The 8,890-nt window shown below is 38.5% G+C and overlaps 1 non-coding gene across 1 annotated transcript; it reads left to right on the forward strand.

Annotated features, from left to right (window-relative positions):
* The first annotated feature begins 7,588 nt into the window (after positions 1 to 7,588).
* On the forward strand, positions 7,589 to 7,660 carry TRNAS-GGA. The gene has a single exon. It is a non-coding gene; the product is annotated as a tRNA-Ser (tRNA).
* Positions 7,661 to 8,890: the final 1,230 nt, after the last annotated feature.

Raw genomic sequence — 8,890 nt, forward strand, 5'->3', positions numbered from 1 at the left:
AAATAACAATAATATAAAAACTAGAAGCAAACATATAAGGTACATACTCATCAAAATATTTTGGTATATGTTTCATGATCTTAAAAAAAGGAGATTAATATGGGTTAAAACTTAAATTTGGTACCATAAAGGAGTGTATTTAAATCAGGGACCCTGACGCAGGGAAAGACTGAGGGAAAGAGGAGAAGGAGACAACAGAGGATGAGACAGTTCAATGGCATCACCGACTCAATTTGCTCAAACTCAATGGACATGAGTTTGAGCAAATTCCAGGAGACAGTGAAGAACAAGGAGCCTGGTGTGCTGCAGTCCACAGGGTCACAAAGAGTCGGAAACAACTCAGCAACTGAACAACAGAAAACAATGAGTAGGAGCTAGATAAGCAGAGGGTCAAAATTCTGAGTAGTTAAAATTTATGCATTTTAAAATATTTTGACTACTATTTGTGCTTCTTCAAGCAACACAAGAGATGACTCTACACATGGACATCACCAGATGGCCAATAATGAAATCAGATTGATTATAGTCTTTGCAGGTGAAGATGGAGAAGCTTTGTACAGTCAGCAAAAACAAGACCAGAAGCTGATTGTGGCTCAGATCTTGAACTCCTTATTGCCAAATCTGGATTTAAATTGAAGATAGTAGGGGAAACCGCTGCACCATTAAGGTATGACCTAAATTAAATCTCTTATGATTATACAGCAGAAGTGACAAATAGATTCAAGGGATTAGATCTGATAGACAGAGTGCCTGAAGAACTATGGATGGAGGTTCATAACATTGTACAGGAGGCAGAGATTAAAATCATCCCCAAGGAAAAGAAATGCAAAAAGGCAAAATGGTTGTCTGATGGAGCCTTAAAAATAGCTGAGAAGAAAAGCAAAAGGCAAAGGAGAAAAGGAAAGATATACCCGTTTGAATGAAGAGTTCCAAAGAATAGCAAGGAGAGGTAAGATAGCCTTCCTCAGTGATCAGTGCAAAGAAATAGAGTTAAACAATAGAATGGGAAAGACTAGAGATCTCTTTAAGAAAATTAGAGATACCAAGGGAACATTTCATGCAAAGATGGGCAAGTAAATGACAGAAATGGTATGGACCTAATGGAAACAGAAGATATTAAGAGAAGGTGGCAAGAATACACAGAAGAACTATACAAAAAAGATCTTGATAACCACGATGGTGTGATCACTCACCTAGATCCAGTCTTCCTGGAGTGCAAAGTCAAGTGGGCCTTAGAAAGCATCACTATGAACTAAGATAGTGGAGGTGATGGAATTCCAGCTGAGCTATCTCAAATCCTAAAAGATGATGCTGTTAAAGTTCTATATTCAACATGTCAGCAATTTTGGAAAACTCAGCAGTGGCCACAGGACTAGAAAGGTCAGTTTTCATTCAAATCCCATAGAAAGGCAATGCCAAAGAGTGTTGAAACTACTGCACAGTTGCACTCATTTCACACACTAGAAAAAAAATGCTCAAAATTCTCCAAGCTAGGCTTCAACAGTATGTTAACCAAGAACTTTCAGATGTTCAAGATAAATTCAGAAAAGGCAGAGGAACCAGAGATCAAATTGCCAACATCTGCTGAATCATAGAAAAAGCAAGAGAATTCCAGAAAAACATCTACTTATGCTTCATTGACTATTCAAAAAACTCTGTGTGGATCACAACAAATTGTGGAAAATTCTTCAAGAGATGGGAATACCAGACCACCTTACCTGCCTCTTAAGAAATCTGTATGCAGGTCAAGTAGCAACAATTAGAACCGGACATGGAAAAACAGACTAGTTCCGTATGGGAAAGGAGTGCCTCAAGGCTGTATATTGTTACACTGCTTATTTAACTTAAACAGAGAGTACATCAGGCAAAATGCTGGCTGGATGAAGCACAAGCTGGAATCAAGATTCCTGGGAGAAATAGTAATAGCCTCAATATGCAGTTGCTACCACCTTATGACAGAAAGTGAAGAAGAACAGAAAACTGGATTAAAGATTTGCTCAGCATGGCCTGCCCATCAGAACAAGATCGAGTTTCCCCCACAGTCAGTCTCTTCCATCAGGAAGCTTCCATAAACCTCCTATCCTTATCCCTCAGAGGCAGACAGAATGAAAACTACAATCAAAGGAAACTAATCAAACTGATCACAGGGACCACAGCCTTGTCTAACTCAATGAAACTAGGAGCCATGCATGTAGGGCCACCCAAGATGGATGGGTCATGGTGGAGAGTTCTTACAAAACGTGGTTCACTGGAGAAGGAAATGGCAAACCACTTCAGTATTTTTGCCTTGAGAACCCCATGAACAGTATGAAAAGGCAAAAAGATTGAACACTGAAAGATGAACTCCCCAGGTCAGTAGGTGTCCAATATGCTACTGGAGAAGCATGGAGAAATAACTCCAGAAAGAATGAAGAGATGGAGCCAAAGTAAAAACAACACCCAGTTGAGGATGTGACTGTTGATGGAAGTAAAGTGTAATGCTGTAAAAAACAACACTGCGAAGAAACCTGGAATGTTAGGTCCATGAATCAAGGCAAATTGGAAGTGGTCAAACAGGAGATGGCAAGAGTGAACATCAACATTTTAGGAATAGGTGAACTAAAATGGACTGGAATGGGAGAATTTATTTCAGATGACCATTATATCTACTACTGTGGGCAAGAATCCCTTAGAAGAAATGGAGTAGCCATCATAGTCAACAAGAGTCCAAAATGCAGTACTTGGGTGCAGTCTCAAAATGACAGAATGATCTCTGTCCATTTCCAAGGCAAACCATTCAATATCAGAATAATCCAAGTTTAAGCCCCAACCAGTAATGCTGAAGATGCTGAATTTGAACAGTTCTATGAAGACCTACAAAACCTTCTAGAACTAACACCCAAAAAAGATGTCCTTTCCATTATAGGGGAGTGGAATGCAAAAGTAGGAAGTCAAGAGATAACCGGAGTAACAGACAAATTTGGCCTTGGGGTACAGAATTAAGCAGGGAAAAGGCTAATAGAGTTTTGCCAAGAGAACACACTACTGGTCATAGCAAACACCCTCTTCCAACAACACAAGAGAAGACTACACATGGACATCACAAGATGGTCAATACCAAAATCATATTGATTATATTCTTTGCAGCCAAAGATGGATAAGCTTTATACAGTAAAAAGAAGCTCTATACAGCAAAAACAGGACTGGGAGCTGACTGTGGCTCAGATCATGAACTCCTTATTACAAAATTCAGACTTAAATTGAAGAAAGTAGGAAAAACCACTTGACCATTCAGGTATGACCTAAATCAAATCCCTTACGATTATACAGTGTAAGTGACAAATAGATTCAAGGGATTAGGTCAGATAGACAAAGTGCCTGAATAACTATGGATGGAGGTTTGTGACATTGTACAGGAGACAGTGATCAGATTCATCTCCAAGAAAAAGAAATGCAAAAAGGCAAAATGGTTGTCTGAGGAGGCCTTACAAATAGCTGTGAAAAGAAGAGAAATTAAATGCAAAGGAGAAAAGGAAAGATATATGCATTTGAATGCAGAGTTCCAAAGAATAGCAAGAGAGATAAGAAAGCCTTCCTCAGTTATCACTGCAAAGAAATAGAGGGAAACAATAGATTGGGAAAGACTAGAGATTTCTTCAAGAAAATTAGAGATACCAAGGGAATGTTTCATGCAAAAATGGGCACAATAAAGAACAGAATAGGTATGGACCTCACAGAAGCAGAAGATCTTAAGTAGAGGTGGCAAGAATACCCAGAAGAACTATACAAAAAAGGTCTTCATGACCCAGATAATGATAGTGATGGTGTGATCACTCACATAGACATCCTGGAATGTGAAGTCAAGTGGGCCGTAGGAAGCATCACTACAAACAAACCTAGGGGAGGTGATGGAATTCCAGTTCAGCTATTTCAATCACTAAAAGATGATGCTCTGAAAGTATTGCATTCAATATGCCAGCAAATCTGGAAAATTCAGCAGTGGCCACAGGACTGGAAAAGGTCAGTCTTCATTCCAATCCCAAAGAACGGCAATGCCAAAGAATATTGAAACTACTGCACAATTGCACTCATCTCACATGCTAGCAAAGTAATGCTCAAAATTCTCCAAGCCAGGTTTCAACAGTATGTGAACTGTGAACTTCCAGATGGCCAAGCTGGATTTAGAAAAGTCAGGGGAACCAGATATCAAATTGCCAACATCCGTTGGCTCATTGGAAGAGCAAGATAGTTCCAGAAAAACATCTACTTCTGCTTTATTGACTATACCAAAGCCTTTGACTGTGTGGATCACAATAAACTGTGGAAAATTCTTAAATAGATGGGAATATCAGACCACCTTACCTGCCTCCTGATAAATTTGTATGGAGGTCAAGAAGCAACAGTTAGAACTGGACATGGAACAACAGACTGGTCCAAATCAGGAAAGGAGTACGTCAAGGCTGTGTATTGTCACACTGCTTATTTAACATATGCAGAGTACATCATGCAAAATGCTGAACTGGATGAAGCACAATCTGGAATCAAAATTGCTGGGAGAAATATCAATAACTTCAGATATGCAGATGATACCACCTTTATGGCAGAAAGTGAAGAACTAAAGAGCCTCTTGATGAAAGTGAAAGAGGACAGTGAAAAAATTCCCTTAAAACTCAGCATTCAGAAAACTAAGATCACTGCATCTGGTCCCATCATTTCATGGCAAATAATGGGGAAACAATGGAAACAGTGAGAGACTTTATTTTATGGGGCTCCAAAATCACTACAGATGGTGACTGCAGCCATGAAATCAAAAGACGTTTGTTCCTTGGAAGAAAAGCTATGACCAACTTACACAGCCTATTGAAAATCAAGACATAGGCTGCCAACAAAAGTCTGTCTACTCAAAGCTCTGGTTTTTCCAGTAGTCATGTATGAATGTGAGGGTTGGACTATAGAGTAAACTGAACGCTGAAGAATTGATGGTGGTGTTGATCTGTAGTGTTGGAGAAGACCCTTGATAATTCCTTGGACTACAAAGAGATCCAACCAGTCCGTCCTAAAGGAAATCAGTCCTGAATATTCATTGGAGGGACTGATGCTGAAGCTGAAACTCCAATACTTTGGCCACCTGATGCAAAGAACTCGCTCATTAGAAAGATCCTGATTCTGGGAAAGACTGAAGGCAGGAGGAGAAGGGGATGGCAGAGTGATTGGATGGCATCATCAACTCAATGGACATGAGTTTGAACAAGCTCTGGAAGTTGGTGATGGACCAGGGAGTCTGGCATGCTGCAGTCCATGGGGTCGCAAAGATTTTGACACTCCTGCATGACTGAACAACAATAATACATTTATTACCCTATTATTTACAGGGTAATAATTCTCCTGTTTCAAATACCATGGCATTCAAATGTGCCTGAGTGTGTTCAGTTGTGTCTTATCTTTGCAATCCCATGGCCATGGAATTTTCCAGTCAAGCTCCTCTGTCCGTGGAATTTTCCAGACAACAATACTGGAATGGGGTGCCATTTCCTTCTCCAGGAGATCTTCCTGTTCCAGGGATCAAACCCACATCTCTTGTGTCTCCTGCATTGGCAGGTTGATTCTCTACCACTGAAGCCACTTGTGAAGCCTGGCATTTAAATTACAGGGTTCAAATAAATGCATACAGCTTTCAGTATTCAAAGGAATTTTTTTTCCCCTTGAAGTGACCCAATTAAAGTGAAATGTTTATCACTTAAGAGACACTAATTTCTTCACTCATTGATGCTGCATTTACCTAATGGATAACACATAAGAAAAACTGGGAAGTCTCTTACCCAATCCCCACCATAAGTAGTTGTCCTTACCCAAGGATCTATAAAGCAACTTCATATCTTTTTCCATCAAATGCAAACACTACAGGAGAAGCCTATACATTTAGCAACTGTAGTTTAGTGAAAATGATTTTACTAGGCCACTTTTCTCTGAGCCACAGAGACAAGGAAACATAACTATCCTGGGCTGAGTGCCAGGTCTGCTCCTATATTGTAAGAATAAAACTACTAATAACTCTGAAAGTGTCTGGTACACCCTGAGGTCTATATCACTGATTGTTAACCTCTGGGGCCATGAATCCCTTTGCGATTTTGATGAAAGCCACAAATTATTTATATGAAAAGAAGGCATGTGTGACATATTGCCACCACAAGCAGTACAGAATTTTGTACACAATTTCAGGAGATTTTGTGACCTTCTCTCCATACCTAGAGGTTCCATAGATGCTAAGTTAAGAACACCAGGTCTATAGTTATAGAAGAGACAATTATTTTGAAATGTATTATTTTGAAATCTTCTGAAAAGGCAGCATAGGCTGCAAGTCTTTACTCAGCATCCTCTTCTTTTTGGTACCTGATCTCATGCCAATTATCTTTTTTTTATTAAAATATAACTTTATAATTTAAAAAATTACTGCAATTAAGTTGTTGAATATAATTTTAAATTTGTTATCAATATTTAGTATCAACATTACTTTTTCAATATTAATACATCAACTTCCTCAATTGAATGTTAGTACTGATATTTAATTTTTATTTCTGTTATCAACAGTGCTGCCAACAAGTTATTTGCAAGCATTTAAAACTAAACATCTAGATTTAGAGGCTTGAATTAGTTGATTTAACATTTCAGTAACTCAAACATTATTTTCTAATCTTATCTGGAAAATATATTTACTGATGATTAAAAAAACAAACAACACCTATGAGTTTAAATCTGCATGAAAGCAGATCTATCTTTAAATGTTTCTCTTCCCTTCTCTCTTTCCTAGCTCTTCATAAACCAGCTTGATAACACTGTCCCTCTCTTTCCAGTACACTGGCTTTTTATTTATTTATTTAATTTTATTTTATTTTTAAACTTTACATAATTGTATTAGTTTTGCCAAATATCAAAATGAATCCGCCACAGGTATACATGTGTTCCCCATCCTGAACCCTCCTCCCTCCTCCCTCCCCATTCCATCCCTCTGGGTCGTCCCAGTGCACCAGCCCCAAGCATCCAGTATCGTGCATCGAACCTGGACTGGCAACTTGTTTCATACATGATATTTTACATGTTTCAATGCCATTCTCCCAAATCTTCCCACCCTCTCCCTCTCTCACAGAGTCCATAAGACTGTTCTATACATCAGTGTCTTTTTAAAGCATTAATAGAAACAGGTACTTCTTGTGTTGACAGAATATATATTTTGATAGCTTTTTGAGTATAATTTGAGAATCTTACTAAGAATCTTTAGCAGATATTTCTGTACTTCATCTCCTACACAATTCCTGCTTCAAACAACCAACCAAGCTACCTAACTTTGTTGTTGGTCCAGTTTAAGATTGCTTTCATAAATCTCTGCCCTTCTATCCAATACAGCATTTTCATTTTACTTGAAACTGAGAGTCAAAAAGTTATAATAATTTATTATATGTCACTATGACTACTGGCTAAGCACTTTGAAATAAAAATACCTACACAATACAATTTCCCCAAGTTGTAGGTAAACTAAAAATCTAACTGAAGAAAATAAAGTCATAAAATAAAATGTAAGTGTTTTTAAAATGGTCTTTGAGGCAGGGGGGCTTCCCTAGTGGCTCAGAGGTTAAAGTGTCTGCCTGGAATGCAGGAGACCTGGGTTCGATCCCTGGGTTGGGAAGATGCCCTGGAGAAGGCAATGGCACCCCACTCCAGTACTCTTGCCTGGAGAATCCCATGGAGGGAGAAGCCTGGTGGGCTACAGTCCATGGGGTCGTGAAGAGTCGGACACGACTGAGCGACTTCACTTACTCACTTACTTATTTTAGGCAGGGAGAGATTACCTTTCTATACTTGAAGTCTAAGTTATATAGTTAACTTTAAAAATCAAATTGTATAATCTTATTTAATAATATACACATTTAAATAGGTATCAGTAAAGGTATGGGGAGAACAATGCCAAAGTCTTAGGAGTTAAGAGCAGGATTGACATGGGTCACAATAGATGATTTTTAATGTATATGAAACATTCCTACATTGTTTGAATTTGTTACAAGAGTATTAATAACACTTGTAATTAGCAAAAGCTAGTAATAGTAACAATGAAGTAGAGATTATTTTTTTTAAATGACAACTTCTGTTCAGTTGTACAAAAAATAAAAAATATCCAGATATCTTTTAAAGTTTCAATGTAATGCTTCTCATATTTGTACATGAAAGTGAGCAGCATGTCTTGCCTATAAGAGATTATGAAAGGAATATAATTACACATATATAATACATTGTATATAATAAATATGTAAATTATATATTTTAAACATAATATTATAGGGCTTTCCAGGTGGCACAGTGCTAAAAAATCCACCTGCCAGTGCAGGAGATGCAAGGACACAGATTTGATCCCTGGGTTGAGAAGATGCCCTGGATTAGGAAATGGCAACCGACTCCAGTATTCTAGCCTGAAAAATTGCAGAGGAGCCTGGTGGAATGCAGTTCACAGGGTCACATAGAGCTGGACACAAATGAGCATGCGTGTATGTAATGTAATATTATATAAGATGCCCAATGAAATATCTTTGAGCTAGAAAGAGTCCTATGTAATAGGCTGTCAGTATACACATGGTATTTTCAGGGATGGCACCAACCCTATATGTGCAAGATAGCATTATGGGCCGTGTGATTTAAGGAATTGAAAGTCGCCTCAAAAAGAAACAAAAGGAAATTTGGTAAAACGCCAGGATTTTAGCTGAAGGGTTTTAATGACATGATATTGCTGTGCTGTGCTAAGTCGCTTCAGTCGTGTCCAACTCAGTGCGACCCCATAGACGGCAGCCCACGAGGCTCCCCCGTCCCTGGGATTCTCCAGGCAAGAACACTGGAGTGGGTTACCATTTCCTTCTCCAATGCATGA

Source organism: Bubalus bubalis, chromosome 9, assembly GCF_019923935.1.
Source record: "Bubalus bubalis isolate 160015118507 breed Murrah chromosome 9, NDDB_SH_1, whole genome shotgun sequence".
Classification (NCBI taxonomy): domain Eukaryota; kingdom Metazoa; phylum Chordata; class Mammalia; order Artiodactyla; family Bovidae; genus Bubalus; species Bubalus bubalis.